The sequence below is a fragment of the Nannospalax galili genome, unplaced genomic scaffold (genome assembly GCF_000622305.1).
Source record: "Nannospalax galili isolate Female #2095 unplaced genomic scaffold, S.galili_v1.0 scaffold303, whole genome shotgun sequence".
In the NCBI taxonomy this organism is placed as follows: domain Eukaryota; kingdom Metazoa; phylum Chordata; class Mammalia; order Rodentia; family Spalacidae; genus Nannospalax; species Nannospalax galili.
Genome location: NW_008349353.1, coordinates 460,371 through 470,966, shown reverse-complemented (window position 1 = coordinate 470,966; position 10,596 = coordinate 460,371). Strand labels below are relative to the sequence as shown.

Here is a 10,596-nt window from a genome sequence, read left to right as displayed (position 1 = left end):
TGGGCCTCTCCATCATTTGTCTCCAAGACACAGCCACTGATCCATCTTGGTGGTGTCTCCCCTACTATAAAGACAAATGGAAGGAAGCAGATACATCTAAACAAACATAGGAGGAAATACAAATGTGTAGAAAATATACCAGCAGGTGTACCATATTCATTCTTGAAGTGGCTTCCCCACTCAGGCCTATAGCCTTTCCTGACACAAGGGGGGTTGTCCTGGTCTACAGCACCAGATGTGTGTTCCACCCTTAGGAGCAGGTCTTATACAATTAGACATTTGTTAGTTGTATGTATGTTAGTCAAGTCATTATTACACCAGCAGGCATTGCTTATCATGTCCATAGTGTGCAGAACACAGGCTCCATTGTTGAACAGACTCATAAGGGATCCTTTTTCTCCCAACCATCTTTGTAGCGCCTTCTTGAACAATGAAAACCATAAATCCAATGGCATGGAGTTTTCAGCTTAGCCTCTGCTCCATTTCTCCTTCCCAGGTCACATCAAGCAATATCTTCAGCATCATAGCCTTACTGACCTTTTCTAGTGTACAACCAACATTAATAGTAATAGCCTCTAGAATCTCTCTGACCAACAGCTCATAAGGGGGAAACCCACACCTGGTACTGTAATTTTTTCTTAACAGTCCTACAGTTTGGAAAGCCTTTGTTTTTATTTTTATACAGGATTAGTTGTTGTAGGCTTTTCCCAACTATTCTGGTGGGCATTACTTATGTCTTACCCAACCATAAAGCTCCCAAGAATCTCACAGCTATAGCTGCCCTTTGTTTCTTCAAGCTGTACTTGGTATCTTTCAAATGGCTCTCACATCTGTAAAACACTCAAAGGTTAACATCGTATATTAAATCAGTCATAGACAAGGTCTAACACTGTGCAGAAAGTTTTTATCCATTTGTATTAATAGCTTTCTCTGTAGATCTATGTTTGTTACTATAGAATGGGTAGAAGGCATTAACTTGGTTAGTTCTTTATTATCTTTAGTTATCTCTTTGGAGTCATTTTGTATTCTGGGGATTTTATATAGTCTTTTTGTATGCTTTTATCCTTGATACATTTACGGGTGCTGGCTCTAGTTGCATGGACCTTCACTGGGCTAAGGAGGCAGAGGGTCTCTATTGTCACTGCTGAACCTGTTGGTTCCCTGAGTCAGGCAGGCCCTCAGTTTGCATCCTTGCTGTGTTCATATCTGTCACCTCTTCATTGACCATATCTGGTGACTGGGGGAGGCCCTTATGGGAATGATTGCCTCCACCCCTAGTATAGCCTTTCTCATGAGAGAAATGTACAAAAATTATTTAATCTTTGGGGATCCTTAACCACCCTTAAGACAGTTTTTGTTCCATGAATGCCATTTGTGAACACTTCTTCAGGTTTTAAAGCCTGCCAGAAACTCCTCAGTACCGAATTTGGTTTTCTATCATTTTTTTCTCTTTGGGAATTTGGGCTTGACATAAATCTTGCCACATTTGATTTAAAGTAACCAAAGCAGACCAATTCTTCTGTCTGGTCTTTTTTATATCTCTTGTAGGTTGCTCTATTACTTTACAGACACATTTTACATGCTGGTTTGAGTCACTTAGAAATGCCAAAGCCTCCTTTACTTTACAAAGATACTGTCCATTAAAGGACTTAGCAAAACCTTTAATGCTCTATACCATTGTCAAGGTCCCAGTTGAGTTAATCTTTCTTTATATCTCTGGTGAACACACCCCTATCTGGCCCAGCGAACTAGACAATATAAAATTCTTTTCTTATACGTAGTTCTCTCAGTAACACCTGTCTCTCATTTATAATTCTCCAGTCACTGCTAATCATGGGAGTCTCCATTGGAGATGACCCTATATCTTTAATATGTTGCACAAGCCATTCCATTAGGAACTACACCCTCCTTAATGGCCTAGGTTAAACAGCCTATGTCTCAAGGATGGATGGGCAGTTATAAAACCATCTGAGATGCTTCTGAAGTTATTAGACTGGCATTATTTGCTCACATTTCCCATATGCTCATGAGCCATATGGTGAGGGGTTAACTTTTTGTTTGAAAGTCTCTTCTAGTCCCAACAGCTCCAGTGTGGAGTATTTTCTCTTAGCTATGGTATTGATAATTTTTTTCTCTTTTTGTATTAAAAGTTGAATCTCAGGGGCAGCTTTAGATATTTTTATTTCTAGCTTGTTTATTTTCTCATTACTATCTGTCTTTTTCTCTGGGTCCTTTGACTCCTGATCCCCTAAACTTATGCAAGTTAAAATCTCCAGTTTTTCCTCTCTCTCAGGCTGTGAGGTTGAGACTGATTTTGCCACTAACACATTAGTCTTTTTAGTCTCCCCTGAGGCTGTTGGTTTTGCCTTACACAAATCTTTTATTATGCAAAGAAGTGTACACACTTCCTATCTGAGCTCCCCATCTGCTTCTATGGCTTATAAATTTTTTTCTAGGCTCTCCATAAGCCTTAGGGGATTTTCTGACAATGGCAGTGACCCCCTTTTTTCAAGCTACTGAGCTATTTTCCCACATTTGCAGGATAACTGTGAGCCAGAGATTTCCCATTTTGAGTCCAGGCACGTATGCATGGCCCACATCATTTTACATATTTTACGATTCATTCTATAACCCATGTGGCCACCTCTAGCCCCATGTTTTTCTAGGTCTCCTGTGGACAATCTATCCAGCTGCACTACGCCAAGTGTTTTACTATATTTTCTCCTCCCCTTTCTTTGGAGACCCACACACAGGCACCTTCTGATATCCCAGGGCTGACCAACCCACTGAATATCTTCTATTTGGGGTTTTGCATAGTTTATCACATCTAGGAAAGAGTGACTTACAAAGGCATGAGGTCTCATAGGCTTATATTTGAACTGCCTGCCACCAGCTCCTCCCACCCCTCAGTCTCCATCAGTTTTTCACATACTGCCTCATGGAGCACAGGAGGTACCATTTGGCCCTGCACATGCCAACTCACCCTCTTGCCCTTTTTCCTTCCCCATGCTCAATATGGTGGTGTCTCCTGCCCTTCATGCAACTGGTTGGGTAGGAGAGGTGATGGGCTTCTACCAGCTTGACTCCTCCAGAGCATAGGAATAAAGCCAGACAATAGCTTGTGTCATAGTGGTTGAGTGGAGGAACTTCAGGTTACACAAAGTAAAATTTAAATAATACATTAGTGGACAAAGAAGACATAATTCTGAATATTGTATGGAAGGGTGGTATGTGTGTTTTAGTTAAATAACTTGGATTCAAGAATTTAAACTGAATTTCCATTCAGCTTGAGTTTCATTTTAATTTATAGGGCAGTAGCTAAGACTTATGGGAAGATACTTAGAGCAAGTACTAAATTTTTTGAGAGAGTAAACCACTCTGAATTTGGAATGACTGATTTACTATTACAAAGCTAAACCATTACAAAGAAACCAATTAAAAGGAAACTATGCCAATAATAATTGTTCAAACAGTTTTTAATTCTTAAATTTGAGGTAAAAAAGTAAAAATAAAGTATGCTTATGGTCAGGGTGTGGAGCTGCAGCCAGACCACTGGCTGTTCTTACAGAAGACTCAAGTTTGAATTCCAGCACCCACATTGTGGCTAACAACTGTCTATAGGGCCATTTCCAGGGTCTCTCCCTCTTTTGGCCTCCATGGGCATTGCATGACATGGGTATCCTTATATACATGCAGGGATAACACTAACACCTAAAATAAAAATAAATAAAGATATAAATAAAAAAATACTTAAGATTACTAGTGACATTATCAGAACCCAGCAAATTTTGGGAATATTAACAATAGATGCTAATGTTAAAACTAGACATGCAGGACTGAAACTGAAGAATGATGTATTTACTTTAAATATTTGTGAAAAAAGCTTTATTGTAAGGTCAATCAAATTGTGGGAAAGCGTTACTAATGAGTCAGATATGGCAGAGTCACTAAATATCTTTAATTAAATATTGTCCATATTAATGGGAATGTTTAGAAAACTCATTTTGGAAGTGGATATTTCTTCCATTCATCAAATTTGTTTTCAATCTTATCACTTAGAATTTAATATAGGCTATTAGTTTGCAGAAAACTGGCAATTTTAATGTTAGCCCTTAATTTTCTGCATACCTCAGGCCATCAGAAGTCCCTATTAAGAACAGTGAAATAGAGCCATCTGGTCTCTACAATATAGTATCAAAAAGTCAACTTGATGTCTAGACCAACAAACTGCCCATACCCAATAAGAAAGCAACCAAAGTACATCAATAATACAAACAGAATCAGATTTCAACTCAACATATGAAAGCTTGTGTTTCATGCCAGAATCACAAGCAACAAAAGAAAATCACATGCCAAAACCATAACAAAAATATAATAATATGAAAAACCAAAATAATATACTTCCAACAAACACCACCAGTCTAAGAATTCTACAGGGAGAATCCCCAGGAGAAAACTCAGGACCCAGAATTTAAAAGAACAATCATAAACATGATCAAAGGCTGTGCCAACAGCCTATGTAGTTTTGGGAGCCTCTTGAACTTCTCTACCCAACATCTCGAAGGGAAGTTTATTTTGTCTGGCACTGTGCTTCTTGTCATATAGCCTTAGCTATATACACGCACTCATGTACAGATTACTGTCTGTGTATTTTTCAGTACATTTTTTGAACTAATACATTTCCCTCTAGTTTTTCACATAGTTAAGCATTAATTTTTTCACTGTTCAAGGTTTATTTGGTGTTTTAGTTGGCATGGCACTTGCTAGATTGTTGCATTATCCATATGTAAATTTTACTTTTTTAGTTCTATTGCAATGTACACTGACACATAAACAATAAACAAAAAGTAAGATCCTTTAGAACAGTTGAGCACAAGACATACTGTAATGGATTTATATACTGGATCCCAGGATGGGACTAATTGAAAAAATGTGACTATGCATGTTTAGTTAAGTTATACAGCACACATCTGGTTTGAAGGGAACTGGATCCTGTACAAAATTGGCAGGGCGTCTCAGATGGTATAACTCTTTCACACTAACCAGTTTACAACTACACAAGTATCATTTAGCATCAGGATATAGCTGTGGGGGTTTCTGACTTTAGAAAAGTGATGCTTCCCTATGCCTTTTTAATACAACTGCATTAATCACAGCTCAGATGAAAATGAAAGCATGTACATCTCCAGCAGAAAGCCTGCTGCAGCAGGGACAGTGAAGGCTGTGACCCCAGGAGACTCTGAAACTTCAGATCTTTCTGGATTCTCCAGAGTGTGTCTGTGCTCTTCTTCAGGCTGGTGTCCTCTTCTGGAGTCAGTCACCTTCAATGTCTCAGATCCTATTCTGTCCCAGGATGCAGGGCACACTGAGGAAAATGTCATCTTTTATTCTATAGAGAGCCTTAATCATGGTGGAAATTGGGTGCACCCACTTAAGATTCTTTATCATACTCTCTGCCAGACCTGTCACAGAGAATGTAATGACCCAGGACATTTCAGTTTGATCACCTCATAGGCACTGTCAACCACTTGTTTGTGAACCTCCTTCCACTGATCCTTATCTGTATCAGTGCCCAATTCTGGGTTCAGATTCTTCATAGGGATGCCACCAGTGTTCACAGAGCTCCACACAGGCAAACGTAAGCCTGTATGTTCCCAAAGGACTCAGTGGTGACAGTTCAGTAGGTGAATGCCCAGTCTTTCTCCTATCAGGTAAAGGTCCCAGGCTGAATCCAGAATGTAACCACTAGATTGCTGGGAAAGCAACTTATCTTCCAAGTTACATAAGTCAAGATATCCACTGGTTTTGAAACAATAAGCAACTTTCAGTTTGGACTGTACATCCCAACATTAGGGATGATGGATTTGAATATGTTCACCATACTCTGGGATAAATTGAGACAACTTTCCCCCTCCTGTTGCATGCCCCAGCTGTGATGATGACCAGCTTGGACTTGGCAGTCACACTGCAGTCTTTGCCAGAAACAAATTTTGCTGTTTTAAGGAAAAGGCTACCATTCTGGAGATCAATCATCTCTCCTTTAAGTTTGTCCTCTATGACATCGATAATAGCAAATTCATCTTCCAAGTCCTTCATTAAGCTACTGATGGCACAGGCCATATTAACAGCACCAACCCCAGAAACTGTAATCTTGTTCTGGGGGTTCTGTTCCTCCTTAATAAGATCCACAATCAGCTGATTTTTGAAGCTTGCTATCCTGGGCTTGGAACCGAAAGGGACTGGGAGTGAACGATCGGTGGTGTCAGGTCAGGAGGCCACAGGATTTGGACTCGGCCACAGGGACTCCAGCATTAGCTGAGCATTATTTATCTATCCTCATCTATGTGTAATTTTCTGTACTCACTGATATCTTAAATTGTCTTTCCATGTAATAAATAGAGATAATGCTGAGTAACAAACCACATTAGATTTTCCACATATTCTCCACATATCCTTCAAGCATCAGCACTGTATATGAGAAACAATGTATTTCTGTTGATTTTTGTATAGACCATTTAGAAAATCAAAATGCATGCTTTCATTGGTAATAAGTCTGTTGAACGTTTTATGAACATTGTGCCTCAAATAGCAAGATGAGTACAAGTGTATATTGAGACCGTAACTACTGAGAGGAGACCTTTGTAACATGTTCAGAGTTAAAATGATTTCAACTCTTCCATGGGTTGACTTGTAAGTCTGCTTTAACTATTTCACTGTTTCCTGCTTGTAACAGAAAAACTGTCCTTTCATAAAACCACCAGAGAAAATATGTCCAAATATGAAAGTTCTGTCACATATCATTTGTCATTCTTGTTCTAGAAAACTGCTTCAAACATATATTATATATATATTTGTATAAGGTATTAGTTATTATGTGTGAACTTTTGGAATTAAAATACTGGATAACCAGAAACACGGTATTGGTTAAGATTATTACAAAAATATATTTTAAAACATCGTTAGTACTACTGGAAAATATAGAAGTCATCCATGCTTATAAGAGTGCAGGTTATTGTGTCCTTTGCTTGGGAGAATGACTGCTCTTTATGGATTCTGTTGCCATCTGCTCTGCTGCTGCTTCACCTGGCTGCAAGCATTTGCTACTCCAATTTCTCCGCACTGAGTGGTTCTTTCCCCTGGTGTTATGCCCTGGAATTCTGCAGCCATGCTTCATTAACTGAAATTGTTCTTTAATATGTCTATAGCATGTTCCTTCAGCTTGCCCTATTTGGGAGCTCCCCACTTCAGCTCAGCATACAACAGCTGTCCAGGTATCCTGCCATCATCCATTTTTTACACTTCTGCAGTCTAGTGGAGCTGCGTTGGAGCAAGTATAACTCCACTGCTGTTGGGTTGGCTCCATTCCAGGACTTTGTGCTGCTGAGTATGTTCTGTCTTGTGATGTGTTAACCATGGTGATAACTATTCAGCACTTTAATTAGTAAACAGCTATATATATAGTTTTAAAATTTATATAATGCTCATCATTAAATTAACCAGATATCTAGTTGAATACATATTTCTTTTAGTATGGTTAAAATACAGCAGTATTAATACATGAAGGAACCGAACAATAATTATATTGAGCATACAGGCTATATCATAGGTTATGTATCAGTTGACACTCTCTGTCTAATTATTCAGAAATTTTTAATAGACACACTGAGAAAATATTTAATATAAGACGAAACATCCAAAAAGCACAAATATTCTCCTAATTTTTCCTTAAGATATGGAAAAATATGCAGAACATCATCATATATTTTGGAAAGGCATTGTTAAGAAACCTGATATTAATAAAAATATGTATCTGTTCACTAATACATTTATGATTCTGATTTATGTATTAATTTATGCTCCAGTGAAATATTCCACGTTTTTTAACTTTTCAAATTACCATGATACATTAAATGATCCCACTATGGACTTACTATTCAGTTTCCACACAGTTCCCATAAAATCTTCATAAATTGTAGTTAACATGAAATAGCCAAACAATAAAAGTGAGATCATTAGCATTTCCCATTCATATTCAGTAGCTGATAAAGCTTGTTCATTTTCTTATGTGAAAAGATATGATGACAAAAACAGAACAGGATTAGAATTGGATTAAAATTGCTGTTAGGAATTGAAGTACAGAACACGGAAGTACTACTGGAAGAACCACTGTCAGGGACAAAACATATCAAAGAAAAAAAAGATAGTTACAGACTGGCTGTCTATGCAGGACCCAACAAATCACAATGGTACGTAATAGATCATTTAACTGTAGGAAATTACATAGCTTCTTTTCCAAAAGCTAATCCTTTCATATCAATGTTGCTACATATTTAATTCTGCATTAATATGTGCTTTAAAGAGATGGCCTTTAAGAATGTGGTAGGGTTTCTTCAATAATTTCTTTGCATATTTGTTTATATTTTTAACTGTAGTCAGGATTAGTAAGGAACAGTAGTATTTAGTCTTAAAGTATACAGTATGTAATGTAAATGGAAAATTTTACTGTAGTAAAAGATTAGGTGTAATATATATTCTACATATTTGCAACATTTTCCACATATTGGAAAAATATAGAAAATATGTGACATTTTTCCTACAAGATATAGCTAACTTAACATTGTTAATAGCTAAACATGGTGAATGGTTTAAGTTATAATTTCCCCAGGTTGTTCTGTGTAAAAAGTCTTCAGAACACATTTCTTTGTTCCAGAATCATTGGGGGAAGAAAGAACATTTTAAAAAAATCAGTATCTACATGATATTTTTGTCTTAATTTTTTTTGATAATTCTATACATGAGTTTAATGACCTTACTACTGGATAAAATGTCTTTAGAATTCAACAGTTGGTGACAGTTCATAACAAAAAAAATATACTGCCACTGTTAATTACTACCATGTGATTTTAAAGATGACACTTCATCCAGATCCTATCTGGAATTCAGAGCTATGATGTAGCTATAAAGATGACTCTTAACTCATCACAATTATGTTCTTTCCAGACAATTTTATATTAGGAAACAATAATTCTGTGTTATTATTTGCATAACAAAGTCACTTTAAGCTTAAAATATACTTTATCAAATAGAAACTTTCATGTTTCAGATGGTTTAAAATATTTAATATTTCTTACTTAAATGAAAATATACTGATAATATGTTAAATCAATAAATTTTTAATTAATAACCTTAACAGAATTCAAATAGGATGGAAATTTTGTAAAATAAAAGATAATTTATATATTAAAGAGCAAACATTAGTAAGAGCTAAGAAACTCAACTTTTGAAGATTACTCTCATGAAATAATAAAAGTAACATTTAAAGTGCTTTTACTAACTTTGAATTTAACAGTGAAAATATACAAGGTTTTTGTCTTTGTCCATTAGTTTATGGATAAGGATAAAGGAGTATTTTAATGTAATTCATCACAACAGTAGTGAACTTTGCTTAATTGGGCATCGAATCCAGCTTCCGTTTGCAGTGCATGAAACAGATTCAGAAGAAACTCCCAGAAAATGTCAAGGTTACTCATTTGCATGGTGTGAAAACCTAAAGTACTATCTATCTTGTGAAGCAGAGGCTAAACTTGTCATCTATCAATCAGCCTAGAAATGATTCATGTTTATAGAGACTGAACCAAGGAAGCCATGTTTCATTTAGTAAATGTAAATTTACAAAAGTATTTTTTCTCATTTTTATTTCTTCAAAGACACAAATTCTCAGATTTAGAATGTTTGGTCACATCTGTATAACTCAACCGACATTTATTAACAACAATTTACTCCCCTAGGCAGGGCATGCAATTATAAAGATGACTTAATGTGTAGCCCATTATAAAATTGCTTAGTGGAAAAATGGGTAAGAATGAATTTTAATTTTATATATTTACTAGTATCCTTTCATGCACTGTAAACAGTGAAAAACCTCTGGGTCCTCCTACACATATTAGCAATAGTTTCAAAAGAAAAAAACTTTATAAGTTCTAAAAATATTACCAGATCATTTATAAGTCAAAAATATTTGTGAATGTAGTACATAAATTTCAAATTTCCTTTATTGTTATGCATTGAAGATTTGACTCCCCCAGAATTCATATGTTGAAATCTTGAGCCCAGTGTTGATTGTGTTAAAAGATGGTGATTTTGAGAATATGATTAGGTAATAACAAAGGAAATCTTCTAAACAAGAAAAGTATATATAAAACAGATAACAACTATTTCTTTTCCTTCCATACGAGGACTCATAAGAACTCCCAGCAATTTTGACAGTTGCACAAGAACTGTTCAGGCTCTAGCCAGGGAAAATCCCACCATGGAGGTGGGAAGGGGAACATGAATTCCCACTCTTAACTGAGTTGCTATTGGCCTTTGATAATTGCTGTTAGACTTGTTAGTCTTTTATAAGGGTGTGGTGCCTGGTAGATTGACCCTGCTACAGGGCAAGATATATACTCAAGACTATGTAGGCAGCACAAATTGGACTCCATGGTTGGGGATGGGGGTACAGGAGGACACCACAAAGTTCTGTTGGGTAGAGAGGTTGTGGTAGGTTTGGGGGGGATCTTCATGTGGAGAATTCAATCAATATACATTGTATGA

General features: G+C 36.6%; 1 pseudogene; it reads right to left on the bottom strand.

The window, feature by feature from the left end:
- Positions 1-5,146: 5,146 nt before the first annotated feature.
- Positions 5,147-7,167, bottom strand: LOC103744867 (annotated as a pseudogene).
- Between the last annotated feature and the right edge of the window lie 3,429 nt (positions 7,168-10,596).